At 50.9% G+C, this 13,090-nt stretch overlaps 1 protein-coding gene across 1 annotated transcript in view; it reads right to left on the minus strand.

Annotated features, from left to right (window-relative positions):
* Positions 1-13,090, minus strand: part of DPP10 (dipeptidyl peptidase like 10) — a 318,952-nt gene that overhangs the window by 266,148 nt on the left and 39,714 nt on the right. The window lies entirely within an intron of this gene.

Here is a 13,090-nt window from a genome sequence, read left to right on the forward strand (position 1 = left end):
ATCCCAAAGGGGAGACCACCAAGTCGGCCAACGGGGGCCGAAGAAAAGGACCCGCCATGCGGCCCAACGCAACCTCCTTCGCCAGCTTGTCCGACACCACCCCGGGGTTAAGCCGGGTCAACCGCAAATTGTCCGCCAACGGGGGAACGGCGGACATGGCGCAAGGAATAACGAAACCCCCCGAGAACCCGGCCTCCAGCAAACGAGCAGCCGCCCGATCCGGATACCTACTTAGAAAAGGACGCATCCTTTCCACCATCACCGGCGTCCTCCCTCTTCTGCTGAGCATCTCCGGCCCGCGACTTGCCTTGCTTAAAGCAACGGGAGAGGGGGTGCGCACCCCCACAGCCAGAGCACTCGTGCTTAAAGCGGCACGAGGACCCGAACTTGCAAGTCCCCTCGTTAAATTGCCAACAAAACCCCCGACGTTTTGCGGCCGGCTGTCCCGGGGCACCCGGACTTCCGGCCGTCCCTGGAAAAAAAGGAAGACGACGCCCGCGCCGACGTCACGAGGCGCATCCACAGACTAATGTCCTTATGATCCCAACGCAGCGCAGGGCGGACCGCCTTGCGCTGGCGGAATTGCTCGTCATACCGAAGCCAAGCAACCCCGCCATAAACCCGGTACGCCTCGCCAATGGCGTCCAAATAACAGAATAAGGCGGAGCAATGCTCCGGCCGCTTCTCACCCACCACGCTCGCAAAGATGGCGAACGCCTGCAGCCAGTTGCTAAACGTGCGCGGAATCAACCTGTAGCGCCGCCGCTCCTCATCCTCCTTCTTGGATTCCTCCGGCTTCACCCGATCCAAGTTGAACTTCTCCAACGGAAGCAGCGTGAAGATCTCCACGTATTCGTCCTTCCAAATCTTCTCCCTGACCTCGGGCTTGAGGTGCGCCCCCAAGGGCCCCTCAAAGCAAACATATACCTCACATTTTGCCGCATCCGCGAGCCGAACCACATCCGCATCCTTACCTGTGGACTTGGGATCCGCAGCCTTGTCCCCCACCGCCTGCGCGGGCGGCGTCACGACCGGCGCAGAGACCGGCACCTCCGCGGCGGAAGCCGCCGCCCCCAAACCACCTGAGGCCGCTCCCGCCCGCGCAGAGCGAGCGACCGCCCCCTGTCCCCAAGCCGCGGTCGGGGAAACGCCACCCGAACCCCCTTCAAAGCGCTGCACCAAAGATCGCAGCCCCGCCAGCAGGCCCTCCAGCCCGGCCCCGGCGCCCGTTACCGCGGGCCCCGTGGACCCCCGCGGGGCGGAGGAGACCCCCGACCCCAACGGCACACCCTCGGACCCCCCGGACCCCCCCCGGCCAGGCCCAGCCCCCGACCCCCCGGACAACGCCTGCAACACAGACAACAAAGAAGAGTGTACATTGAAAGACTCACCAGGCCGGGCAGGGCTAGGCCCCACCGCCGCAGATCCGGCATCCCCCGCAGGCACAGGAACAGGCACCTCACCGACATCCGAGCCCGACAGCTCCCCCTCCGATCGCTCCTCCAGACCGACCCGATCCTCCACCGGAACAGGAACATCAAGCACCGAGGGGGCTGACCGACTGCCATCCCCCCCCCTGCCGCAGCCAAGCCGACCTTCCAGCCTCGGCGCGCCCGGGCCGCTTCTCACTAGGCCCCGATCCACGGCCATCCACCTCCGACTCTTCAGGCTCCACCCCCGACCGGGATGCCCGCAGCTTCAAGCCACCAGCCGCTCCACCCGACTGGCTGGTGGCCGCAAACGGCCGTCTCCCACGCCGAGCCGCCCCGACCGATCGGTCCTCACCAGTCGGGGCGGCCGCAGAGCCTGCTGTGATCCGACGAGCGGGCGGGGCCGGAGAGGAAGAACGGGCAGGGCCCCGCCCGGACGTGCTCCGCCGAAGAGGGGAATTCCTCCCAGCCGCACCGCCGGCCCTGGCAGGAGAGCGCCGGGCCGGCGAGCCTGGAGGGTCCACAGGGGGGCTCCCGGAACGGCGCTCAGCACGAGGGGACACTGGCGGGCTGTAACGCTCCGGAGGCCGTGACCTCCGAGCGCGGGAACGCCCGTCCCCCGCTGCCGCAGGCTCCCCGCCAAGCATAGCGGAGACCTGCGCCTGCAGCCAGGAGGAGCCGCGTGAAGCGGCAGCCTCCCGAAGCCTCCCCAGCAACAGTTCAGAGTCAGCCATATTCAGCAAGGGGCAGCACAGAGGATTCCTCCTTCTTGGCTGCTCACACGATTCTGCTTGACCCCAAAGCAGCCCCACCCAGAGTCACCACCCCTAAGCCCCCACCCAACCTGGCCTAGCCCAATCCTATTCAGGCACCACCAGCCACAGCCCACCTATTAACCCTATCCTGCCTCCTTCTCCTGTGTCCCCTATCAACCCTATCATGAGGCCCTGCGCCTATTTTTTTTTTGCTCCGGGCCTGACTAATTGCCTCTTAGTAGGCCACACTAGACAATGTTCTAGAGTAGGGTCGGGACAACGGGTAGGCAGGATGCGCGGCTGCCCCGGGCACAATGATTTATTGCAAAGATGAGGGTGCCCTGACCCTTACCCTGAGGGAGGGGGCACAGTTTGGCATCTTTGCCCTGGGCGCTGAATGAAATTGTCCTGCCACTGTTCCAGAGTTTTTATACCCTGCATGCCCGTTCCTAATACCCCTTCCCTATCACATAATGGCCCAGTATCTGACCCTTTAATCCCCCCATCCCCCCACCATCTAGTCACATAATGCCCCGGAGTCTGGTCCTTAATACCCCCTTTACTCTCACCATGTAGTCACTTAATGCCCCAGTGTCTGGTCCCTGATATACCTGTTAGATCACCTAATGGCCCAGTGTCTGGCTATATATAACCCCCATGGTTACATAATGGTCCAGTTTCTGGCTTTTCATAGCAACCATCTGACCTTGTCACCTATTGTGCAACTATCTGGTCCTTCGTTCCCCTTCAGGTCACATATTGTTAAAGTTTTTGGTCCCAAATACTCCCTGTTGTATCATACAACGTCCTAGTGTCAGGTCTGTGAATCCCCCCTTGGATCATGCAATGTCCCAGTGTACTGATCATTGGTTCCTTCCTATTAGGTTTCGCAGTGTCCACAGTATGGTCTCTGATTTGTTCTATATTGTATCACACAATGACTGGGGGTCCAGACCCTGATCCCCCTGTTGGGTCACACAATGACCTAGGATCCAGTCCCCAATCCTTCTGTTGGGTCACACAACAACTTAGTATCCTGTCCCTTATCCTCCTGTTGGGTCACACAATGACCTAGTATCCTGTCCCTATTCCTCCTTTTGGGTCACACAATGAACTAGGATCCAGTCCCTGATCCCGTGTTGAGTCAAACAATGACCTCAGATCCAGTCCCTGATCCTCCCATTGGGTCACACAATGACCTACGGGGTCCAGTCCTTGATCCTCCTCTTAGGTCACACAATGACCTAGCGTCCAGTCCCTGATCCTTTTGTTGGTTCACACAGGGACCTAGCATCCCTAATCCTCCTGTTGGGTCACACACTGAACTAGGATCCAGTCCCCAATCCTCCTGTTGGGTCGCACAATGAACTAAGATCCAGTCCCCGATCCTCCAATTGGGTCACACAATGACCTAGGGGGTCCAGTCCTTGATCCTCCTGTTAGATAACACAATGACCTAGGATCCTGTCCCTGATCCCCCTGTTGGGTCACACAATGAACTAGGATCCAGTCCCTGATCCTCCTGTTTGGTCACACAGTGACCTAAGATATATTCCCTAATCCTCCTGTTGGATGACACAATGACATAGAATCCAGTCCCTGATACCCCTGTTGGGTCACACAATAACCTCAGATCCAGTTCCTGATCATCCTATTTGGTCACAAAATGACCTAGCGTTCAGTCCTAGGTCCTCTTTTTGGGTCACACAATAACCTCAGATCCAGTCCCTGGTCCCCCTATTGGGTCATACAATGACCTAGGGTCCAGTCCCTGATCTACCTGTTGGGTCAAACATACAAGCTTCAGCTTACAATCGCACAAGTGTTAAACCAAAAGGTGAGTCCAACGTGCTTTAATTATTCATAAATCTGAAAGTGGAAACCATAACCAGAGATCAACCTTAGATCAGATATGAACTCTCGTCATCTGAACTCTCCTTTATGTACATTTGCAGTTGATAACTGAGAGTTCACGTCTGGTCTAATATCGATCGGTTTCTCTTGAGTCCTTTCAAGTTCTAGTCCACTATCTGAGCCCAGATGAAGTGGGGTGTTGTGGTTCCCAGGACGTGTTGGATGCTTGAGTCTAGCTAACTCCAACATCTCTGATTGACATAATCAGACCATTAAAAAACAAATCCTGCCCAAAAAATAGGAAAATCCTTTTCTCCGGGAGTCCACTGGGGGACACAGTGCTAAATGTTTAAATTTATCGATGTACTGCCATCTGCAGGAAGTTTGTACACCATGCAAAGCAGAAAGAGGTCAGTTCTCCAGTGGCTAAACCACTATAATGCTTAGGAACTTAGTTGTAGGCTTCTCAAAATGGAACCATGGCTACGTTCCCGACATAAAGAAGGGAGTTATGTCTGCTAATGAACTACTGGAGAGGGATTTTGCTGCTGGTACAAAAATCTTTTTTACTTTTATGTTCAATGTAGAACACAGCCATGAAACCTTTGCCCTTCTTTCTTCTTTCCTAGCCTATGGGATGTCCAGAAGCATTCCATAATAAAGAGCAGTGGGCAAGAACTACCGGAATGAAAACACCAATGGGGCAAAACTTGCAACCCAAGGAAAGGAAAATGGGGGATCACATAGTGCAGAACCCTCCTACCAAAAGAAACATCCACTGATGTTACACCCAACCAATAAAACGCTTAGAAAGTGACAACCAAAGACCAAGTAGCAACCTTTGAGACCTGATACACTGAGGCCAGATGTGAGAAGGACCAAGGGCCCAGCGTCCTGGTAGAGGGGACTGTGACAGGAAATAAAGCTCTTATACACCATAGCTGCACCGGCTTTAGATATACATGTTCAGGGTTTGCTCCCCCAATTTTTTGCTTGTTTATTATGTATTCGGTCTGACCAGACTTATGGGGTTGAGCATCCCATCCCCCACACACACCTGTACTCTATTGGTGTCCTCTATCAAGTAGATATAGGAGGAGTCCCCTGCAGTGCATTAGCACACCTTCCCAGCAAGGAGTGTTGTCTCCAAGGGTAAGAGAGGCTGGATTCACCCCTTTTTCATGGATAGTGTAGGACCCACTGATAATGGGGTACTTTGACGCAGTGGTGGGCTTGAGCACGATATGGCCATATGGTGGGACCAAACCCCCATTTTTATTTATGGATTGTCTCCATATTTGATAGTCATTTCTTTTGCATGGTTGCGCTATTCTTTTTTAATATACATGTTGCTTGGTCCATAGCTGCACCGGCTTTAGATATACATGTTCAGGGTTTGCTCCCCCAATTTTTTGCTTGTTTATTACACCATAGAGATTGTCTGCTTTATCTAACATTAAGCTAATCCTTTAAAAGAACTGATTGAGACACAAAAAAAGAGAATCTGATTTGCTGAAAGGATCCAAAGCATTAAGTCCAACTCTAAAAGCTGGCACAACTTTGAGAGAGTGTAAGGAAGGGCATGCCAATAGACAAAATGGCTCCTCTGGATGGACTTCTGTGCACAGGTTAATACATGTTCCCTTTCATGCTCGGAAAAATTGGGCACTTGCTTATTCGCATGCACATACCTGTGCACGGGCATATAGTTGTGTGCACCAGCACTCACGTGCACTGTGACAGACGTTGGCGCCAAGCGGGCTATTTAAACTGGGCAAGTGCTCAGGGTCAGTGCTGCTTTGTCTGTAGCCTCCTGTGTATCCTGTAAATCAGTATCCTGATTCCAGTTGCTGACCCGACTTGTCCTGACTACTCTCTGAATTCTGCCTGCACTGACCTCGGCTTGTCCCCTGACCTCTGCTTCTGTCTGCTCCATTGGCCCCTGCTTCACTGATCTGTTCCAGACCCGCCTTGTTTCCTGACTATGCTCCGGTCTGTGCCTTGTACCTGATCCATCCTGCCTGTGGATAACCCCGCCTGCTTGACTCTACTACTCTGCCTGCTGTCACCGGTACCCGCCTTCCACCCTGCTGTTCCAGCTTACCTACATTCTGCCAGCAACCATCTCAGCGGCCCACTGTTGCCAGTACCAGCCTGCCTCAGTCTGCTGCCTACCAGCTGCCCACAAGGGTTGCGTGCTACTGGAGCCTTCTGACAACTTCTCCTGCCCAGCGTGGACACCTGCCCTGCGGGTAACAAGACCTACAGGCACTTCTGCCACTCTGTACTCCTGCGCCCCCTGTTTACACTATCAGGGGTCCCGAGTCAGAGGTGTAAGAGAGGCCTTCCTCATCATACTAGGCTCCGCTACCAGGTACGTGATAGAGAGTCCAGGGTGACCTCCTGCTGGTGGACCAGAGCCATGAAAAAAGAAGCAAGTACTTCATCTTCATTCAAATGAAAGGAGGACCTGGATAGGAAGGAAGACCTGGGCCGGAATATCACCTTATTCCTGTGAAGTACCTAAAATGACAAGGAGCCAACGTTTGCCTATAGGTAGACACTATGGAGGATGGTCCTTTTCTGCTTGTATCCTCCAATACTTGTTAGAACCATCTTTTTTGTTTTTGATAAAGGGCCAGTTGGGCTGGGATGGGAAATCAATCCACAGTCAGAGGCCTAGAAAGTCCAGGGAAATGGAGACAAAGACAGCAACCACAATGTGACAATGGATCTGAGCCCTCCTCAGCCCCTTCTAAAAAGTTTACTAAAAACATTCACTGATCTCACTGATCTCCGTAGCTGCAGAAACTGTGGAGTGATTTGTCCTCAAAGTTCACTTTTGCTCTCCCTCACATTAGTGAAAAGAAAGAAGGGGATTGTACGCATTGCGTGGGGGTCTGTCTGTAAAATGGTGGGAGGGGATAGTACTTATTGGGTGGGGGTCTGTCTGCACAAGGGTGGGGGGGGGGGATCATACGCACTGGGTGGGGGTCTATCTGTACAATGGAAAGAGGGGGCTCGTACACATTGGGTGGGATCTGTCTGTACAATAGAGGGAGGGGATCGTACACATTGGGTGGGGGTCTTTCTGTACAATGGTGGGAGGGGATCGTACACATTGGGTGGGGGTCTGTCTGTACAATGGAAGAAGGGGATCATACCTATTGGGTGGGGGTCTTGCTGTACAATGGAAGGAGGGCATCGTACACATTGGGTGGGGGTCTTTCTGTACAATGGAAGGAGGGGATCGTACACATTGGGTGGGGGTCTTTCTGTACAATGGAAGGAGGGGACCGTATGCATTGGAAGGGGGTCTTTCTGTACAATGGAGGGAGGGGGTCATACTCATTGGGTGGGGGTCTGTCTGTACAATGGAGGGAGGGGGTCATACTCATTGGGTGGGGGTCTGTCTGTACAATGGAGGGAGGGGGTCATACTCATTGGAAGGGGGTCTGTCTGTACAATGGAGGGAGGGGGCTGTATGCATTGGAAGGGGCTCTTTCTGTACAATGGAGGGAGGGGACCGTATGCATTGGAAGGGGGCATGTCTGTACAATGGAGGGAGGGGGTCATACTCATTGGGTGGGGGTCTGTCTGTACAATGGAGGGAGGGGGTCATACTCATTGGAAGGGGGTCTTTCTGTACAATGGAGGGAGGGGACCGTATGCATTGGAAGGGGGTCTGTCTGTACAATGGAGGGAGGGGGTCATACTCATTGGGTGGGGGTCTGTCTGTACAATGGAGGGAGGGGGTCATACTCATTGGGTGGGGGTCTGTCTGTACAATGGAGGGAGGGGGTCATACTCATTGGAAGGGGGTCTGTCTGTACAATGGAGGGAGGGGACCGTATGCATTGGAAGGGGGTCTGTCTGTACAATGGAGGGAGGGGACCGTATGCATTGGAAGGGGGCATGTCTGTACAATGGAGGGAGGGGGTCATACTCATTGGGTGGGGGTCTGTCTGTACAATGGAGGGAGGGGGTCATACTCATTGGAAGGGGGTCTTTCTGTACAATGGAGGGAGGGGACCGTATGCATTGGAAGGGGGTCTGTCTGTACAATGGAGGGAGGGGGTCATACTCATTGGGTGGGGGTCTGTCTGTACAATGGAGGGAGGGGGTCATACTCATTGGGTGGGGGTCTGTCTGTACAATGGAGGGAGGGGGTCATACTCATTGGAAGGGGGTCTGTCTGTACAATGGAGGGAGGGGACCGTATGCATTGGAAGGGGGTCTGTCTGTACAATGGAGGGAGGGGATCATACGCATTGGGTGGGGGTCTTTCTGTACAATGGAGGGAGGGGGTCATACTCATTGGAAGGGGGTCTGTCTGTACAATGGAGGGAGGGGGCTGTACGCATTGGAAGGGGGTCTGTCTGTACAATGGAGGGAAGGGATCATACGCATTGGGTGGGGGTCTTTCTGAACTCTTCAGATTTGGGCACATTTAAAAAAGTGAAATAAAAGTGAAATACTATTTCTATGACCATTCTATGTTGCTGAGCATAAAGATGAAGGCCTGAATGTCTCGGCAGGTTGGGCGTGGAAAAGCCGAGGCAATAGAAATAATGAAATAATAAATGTGGCACAATTGTCAGTTTTCCATGAAGAAATCTGTAGAAAAGCCCCCGGAGGGATGGGGGGGGGGGTGGAAAGTGAGGCCGGTGATAAGTGAAAACAACGATGAGGGGTGAGGGGTCACCACCAGCTGACTTATCTCAATGAAGGCGCCATCTGTCCAGAGACACTGAAAATTCATCCCAACCTCGTCCTATAAATAATCTGCTGATTCCCATTTCCACCCTCTCTGCATTGTGAGCGGAACTCAGCGCATTGAGTGAGGAGATCCCGGAGGAGCGCACAAATCTCTTCTATTATGTGGAGTAATTGAGCATCTGTAGCGGCTCATACTGGGAATATCTCCTCTTCCGTGTGTCGGTTTAGCACTTTGCTAATTGTGTACTGTAACTCGTGTCATGAAAAGAACATTTTAGATGTGCAGGAATGGCGCCGGCTGCCTCGTCTGATCGCCGTTTCCTGCTCACTGATAATTCGAATGAAGATGAATGAAGATGATGATGGTCGCTGGGATGACAGAAGTGGCATTCAGTCATTCCCAATAAAATGGAAGAATATAAAGCAGGTCAGGGGGCATTCACCCTCTGGTGCTCAGGGAGCTTAGTACTCATTGTAAGACAGCAAGGCTTCAGTTTACATAAAATGTATGAAAAGACTCGTCTCTGATTGGTGCTTTCAAAGCAGAGATTCAGCCAAGAAATGAAATTCCTGATTATTGTAAAAGACGATTATATTCTGTGAAATATTTCCGGGGAATTTAGATCAAAGTCAGCGCCGTGAAATGGAAAATGCCCAATTATATCACAACATATGTGGAGGGCTGTCCGTCTGTCTGTCCGTCCACTGAGGGTGTGACAATGATGAATCCGGGATAAGATTAGAGCGATGTCAGGACAGATGTGACAGATGTTCCTACATTCAAGACATCAGGCAGATGTTACATTGTGAAGATTGAATGAGAGATGAGAAAGTAAACGGATGGAGAATCTGCAGGGATTAGAATGAGATCTGCAGTGATCAGCGAAGGAAAGATGGAGAAATCTACGGATTCTGAACTCAGAAGAGATGGTCAGGAATATGGATGAGAGAAGACAGCCGGGAATAGGGAAGAGAAGAGACAGCCAGAAAAATGGATGGGAAGAGACGGCCAGAAATATGGATGGGAAGAGACAGCCAGAAAAATGGATGGGAAGAGACAGCTGGCAATATAGATGGGAGGAGATGACCAGGAATATGGATGAGAAGAGAGAGCTGGGAACATAGATGGGAAGAGATGGCCAGGAATTTGGATGAGAAGAGATGGCCAGGAATTTGGATGAGAAGAGACAGCTGGGAATAAAGATGGGAAAAGACTGCCGGGAATATAGATGGGAAGAAACAGCCAGGAATATGGAAGAGAAGAGACAGCCGGAAAAATGGATGGGAAGAGACTGCCAGGAATATGGTTGAGAAGAGATGGCCAGAAATATAGATGGGAAGAGACAGCCGGTAATATAGATGGGAGGAGACGACCAGGAATATAGATGGGAAAAGACGGTTAGGAATATGGATGAGAAGAGATGGCCAGGAATTTGGATGAGAAGAGAGAGCTGGGAACATAGATGGGAAGAGACGGCCGGGAATATGGAAGATAAGAGACAACAGGAAATATGGACAGAAAGAGACAGCCAGGAATTTGGATGAGAAGAGACAGCTGGGAACATAGATGGGAAAAAACGGCCGGGAATAGGGAAGAGAAGAGTCAGCCATGAATATGGATGGGAAGAGACGGCCAGAAATATAGATGGGAAGAGACAGCCAGGAATATGGAAGATAAGAGACAACCGGAAATATGGACAGGAAGAGACAGCCAGGAATTTGGATGAGAAGAGGCAGATGGGAACATAGATGGGAAAAGACAGCTGGGAATACAGTATAGATGGGTAGAGATGGCCAGGAATATGGATGAGAATAGACGGCTGGGAATATAGATGGAAAGAGAAGGCCGGGAATATGGAAGAGAAGAGATGGTTGGGAATATGGATGAGAAGAGACGGCTTGGAATATGGACGGGAAGAGAGGGCCGGGAATATTGACGGGAAGAGAGGGCCAGAGATATAGGTGAAAAGAGACAGCAGGGAATATAGATGGGAAGAGATGGCTGGGAATATGGACAGGAAGACACAGCAGGGAATATGGATGGGAAGAGATGGTCAGTAATATAGATGGGAAGAGACGGTCAGGAATATGGATGGGAGGAGACGGTCAGGAATATGGATGGGAAGAGATCGTCAGGAATATGGATGGGAAAAGACAGCCGAGAATATGGATGGGAAGAGACAGTCGGTAATATTGATGTAAAGAGATGGTCAGTAATATAGATGGGAAGAGATGGTCAGTAATATGGATGGGAAGAGACGGTCAGGAATATGGATGGGAAGAGACGGTCAGGAATATGGATGGGAAGAGACGGTCAGGAATATAGATGGGAAGAGACGGTCAGGAATATGGATGGGAAGAGATGGTCAGTAATATGGATGGGAAGAGACGGTCAGGAATATGGATGGGAAAAGTCAGCCGAGAATATGGATGGGAAGAGACGGTCGGTAATATTGATGTAAAGAGACGGTCAGGAATATGGATGGGAAGAAACGGTCGGTAATATAGATGGAAAGACGGTCGGGAATACGGATGGGAAGAGACGGTCAGGAATATGGATGGGAAGAGACAGCCGGGAATATGGATAGATAGAGACAGCCGGGAATATGGAAGGTAAGAGATGATCGGAAATATGAAAGAGAAGAGACGGCTGAGAATATGGATGGGAAGAGACAGCCGGGAATATGAATGAGAATAGACTGCCGGGAATATGGATGAGAATAGATAGATGGAAATATAGATGGAAAGAGACGGACGGGAATATGGAAGAGAAAAGATGGTTTGGAATATGGATAGGAACAGACGGCTGAGAATATGGATGAGAAGAGAGGGCCGGGAATATTGACAGGAAGAGACGACGAGGTATATGGATGAGGACAGTCAGGAATATGGAAGAGAAGAGACGGCTAGGAATATGGATGAGGACGGCCAGGAATATTGATGGGAAGTGACAGCTGGGAATATGGATGAGGACGGTCGGGAATATGGATGTGAAGAGACAGCCGGGATAATGAACGAAAAGAGACGGCCAAAAATTTGGACAAGAACAGACAGCCAGGAATATTGAGGAGAAGATACTGCCGGAAATATGGAAGAGAATAGATGGTCAGGAATATGAACAGGAGGAGACAGCAGGGAATATGGAAGAGAAGAGATAGCTAGGAATATGGATGAGGATGGCCGGGAATATAGACAGGAAGAGACGACAGGGTATAAGATGAGGGCAGTCAGGAATATGGAAGAGAAGAGACGGCTAGGAATATGGATAGGGATGGCCTGGGAATATGGATGGGGACGGTCGGGAATATGGATGGGAAGTGAGAGCTGGGAATATGGATTGGGAGATACAGCCAGGAAACTAGAGGGGAAGAGACAGCCGGGAACATGGACGTGAAGAGACGGTCAGGAATATGAATATAAAGTATGGTTGGGAATATGAATATAAAGTATGGTTGGGAATATGAATATAAAGTATGGTTGGGAATATGAATATAAAGTATGGTTGGGAATATGAACGGGAAGAGACGGCAGAACCTATGAAGATGAAATGGTTAGCCTTGGCAGACGCTCAGTATTGTCCTCCATGGCGGTGGACTTTGGTGGTTCCAGGCCTTCCTGGGTACAATGGGTGTTCATTGTTTCTGGGACATCCAAACATTTTCTATTCCAAAGACTCCACCACTGCCAACACTTCATACAATAATGGTCACTTCTCCTTTCTTCTCCTCTTTTGGCTCAGTTGGTGTTTGGGCCCCTGGCAGCAGTAAGGGCCACAGGAACAGTAAAGTGTTTGACATTGGAAGGACAGAAAGACAAACACAATGCAGTAACAGAGGTGTGAATGAGATGGCCGCAGAGATTGTAATATTCTGATATAAAACATGATAACAACTACACAAGAGTCCAACCATCGGCAAAGAGGACCTGTCTTATCCTCTACTAGTAATGGTCTTTTTTGGTCCCTTTTGCTGATGTTGTTTTGCACTGTGAACTACCCGTGGATGTTTCACATTGAAGAACTGCTGCAATTCTAAGTTCTTAACTGATTTTTTTCAGTTTATAACTTTTTAACAACAAATAAGAATGTTAATACAGGACAAAGAGATCCCAGAGTGCTAAAGGTTAGCTAAAGAGCAAAGATAGCAAAGCTTTCTGTCCAGCAATATTTGTCTGATTGTAGCCTTCTAAATGAGCTGCTGATAAGGGAGGGGTCCTTGCTGTGAGTGGGTGGAGCAACTGCACTGATGAGTGTATCCTGTGAGTCACTGCTCTAGGTGGAGCCACTGCAGTGTGTGGGTGGAGTCACTGTTCTGAGTGGGAGGGGTCCTTGCT

The sequence above is a fragment of the Pelophylax lessonae genome, assembly GCF_965119305.1.
Source record: "Pelophylax lessonae genome assembly, chromosome: 6".
NCBI lineage: Eukaryota > Metazoa > Chordata > Amphibia > Anura > Ranidae > Pelophylax > Pelophylax lessonae.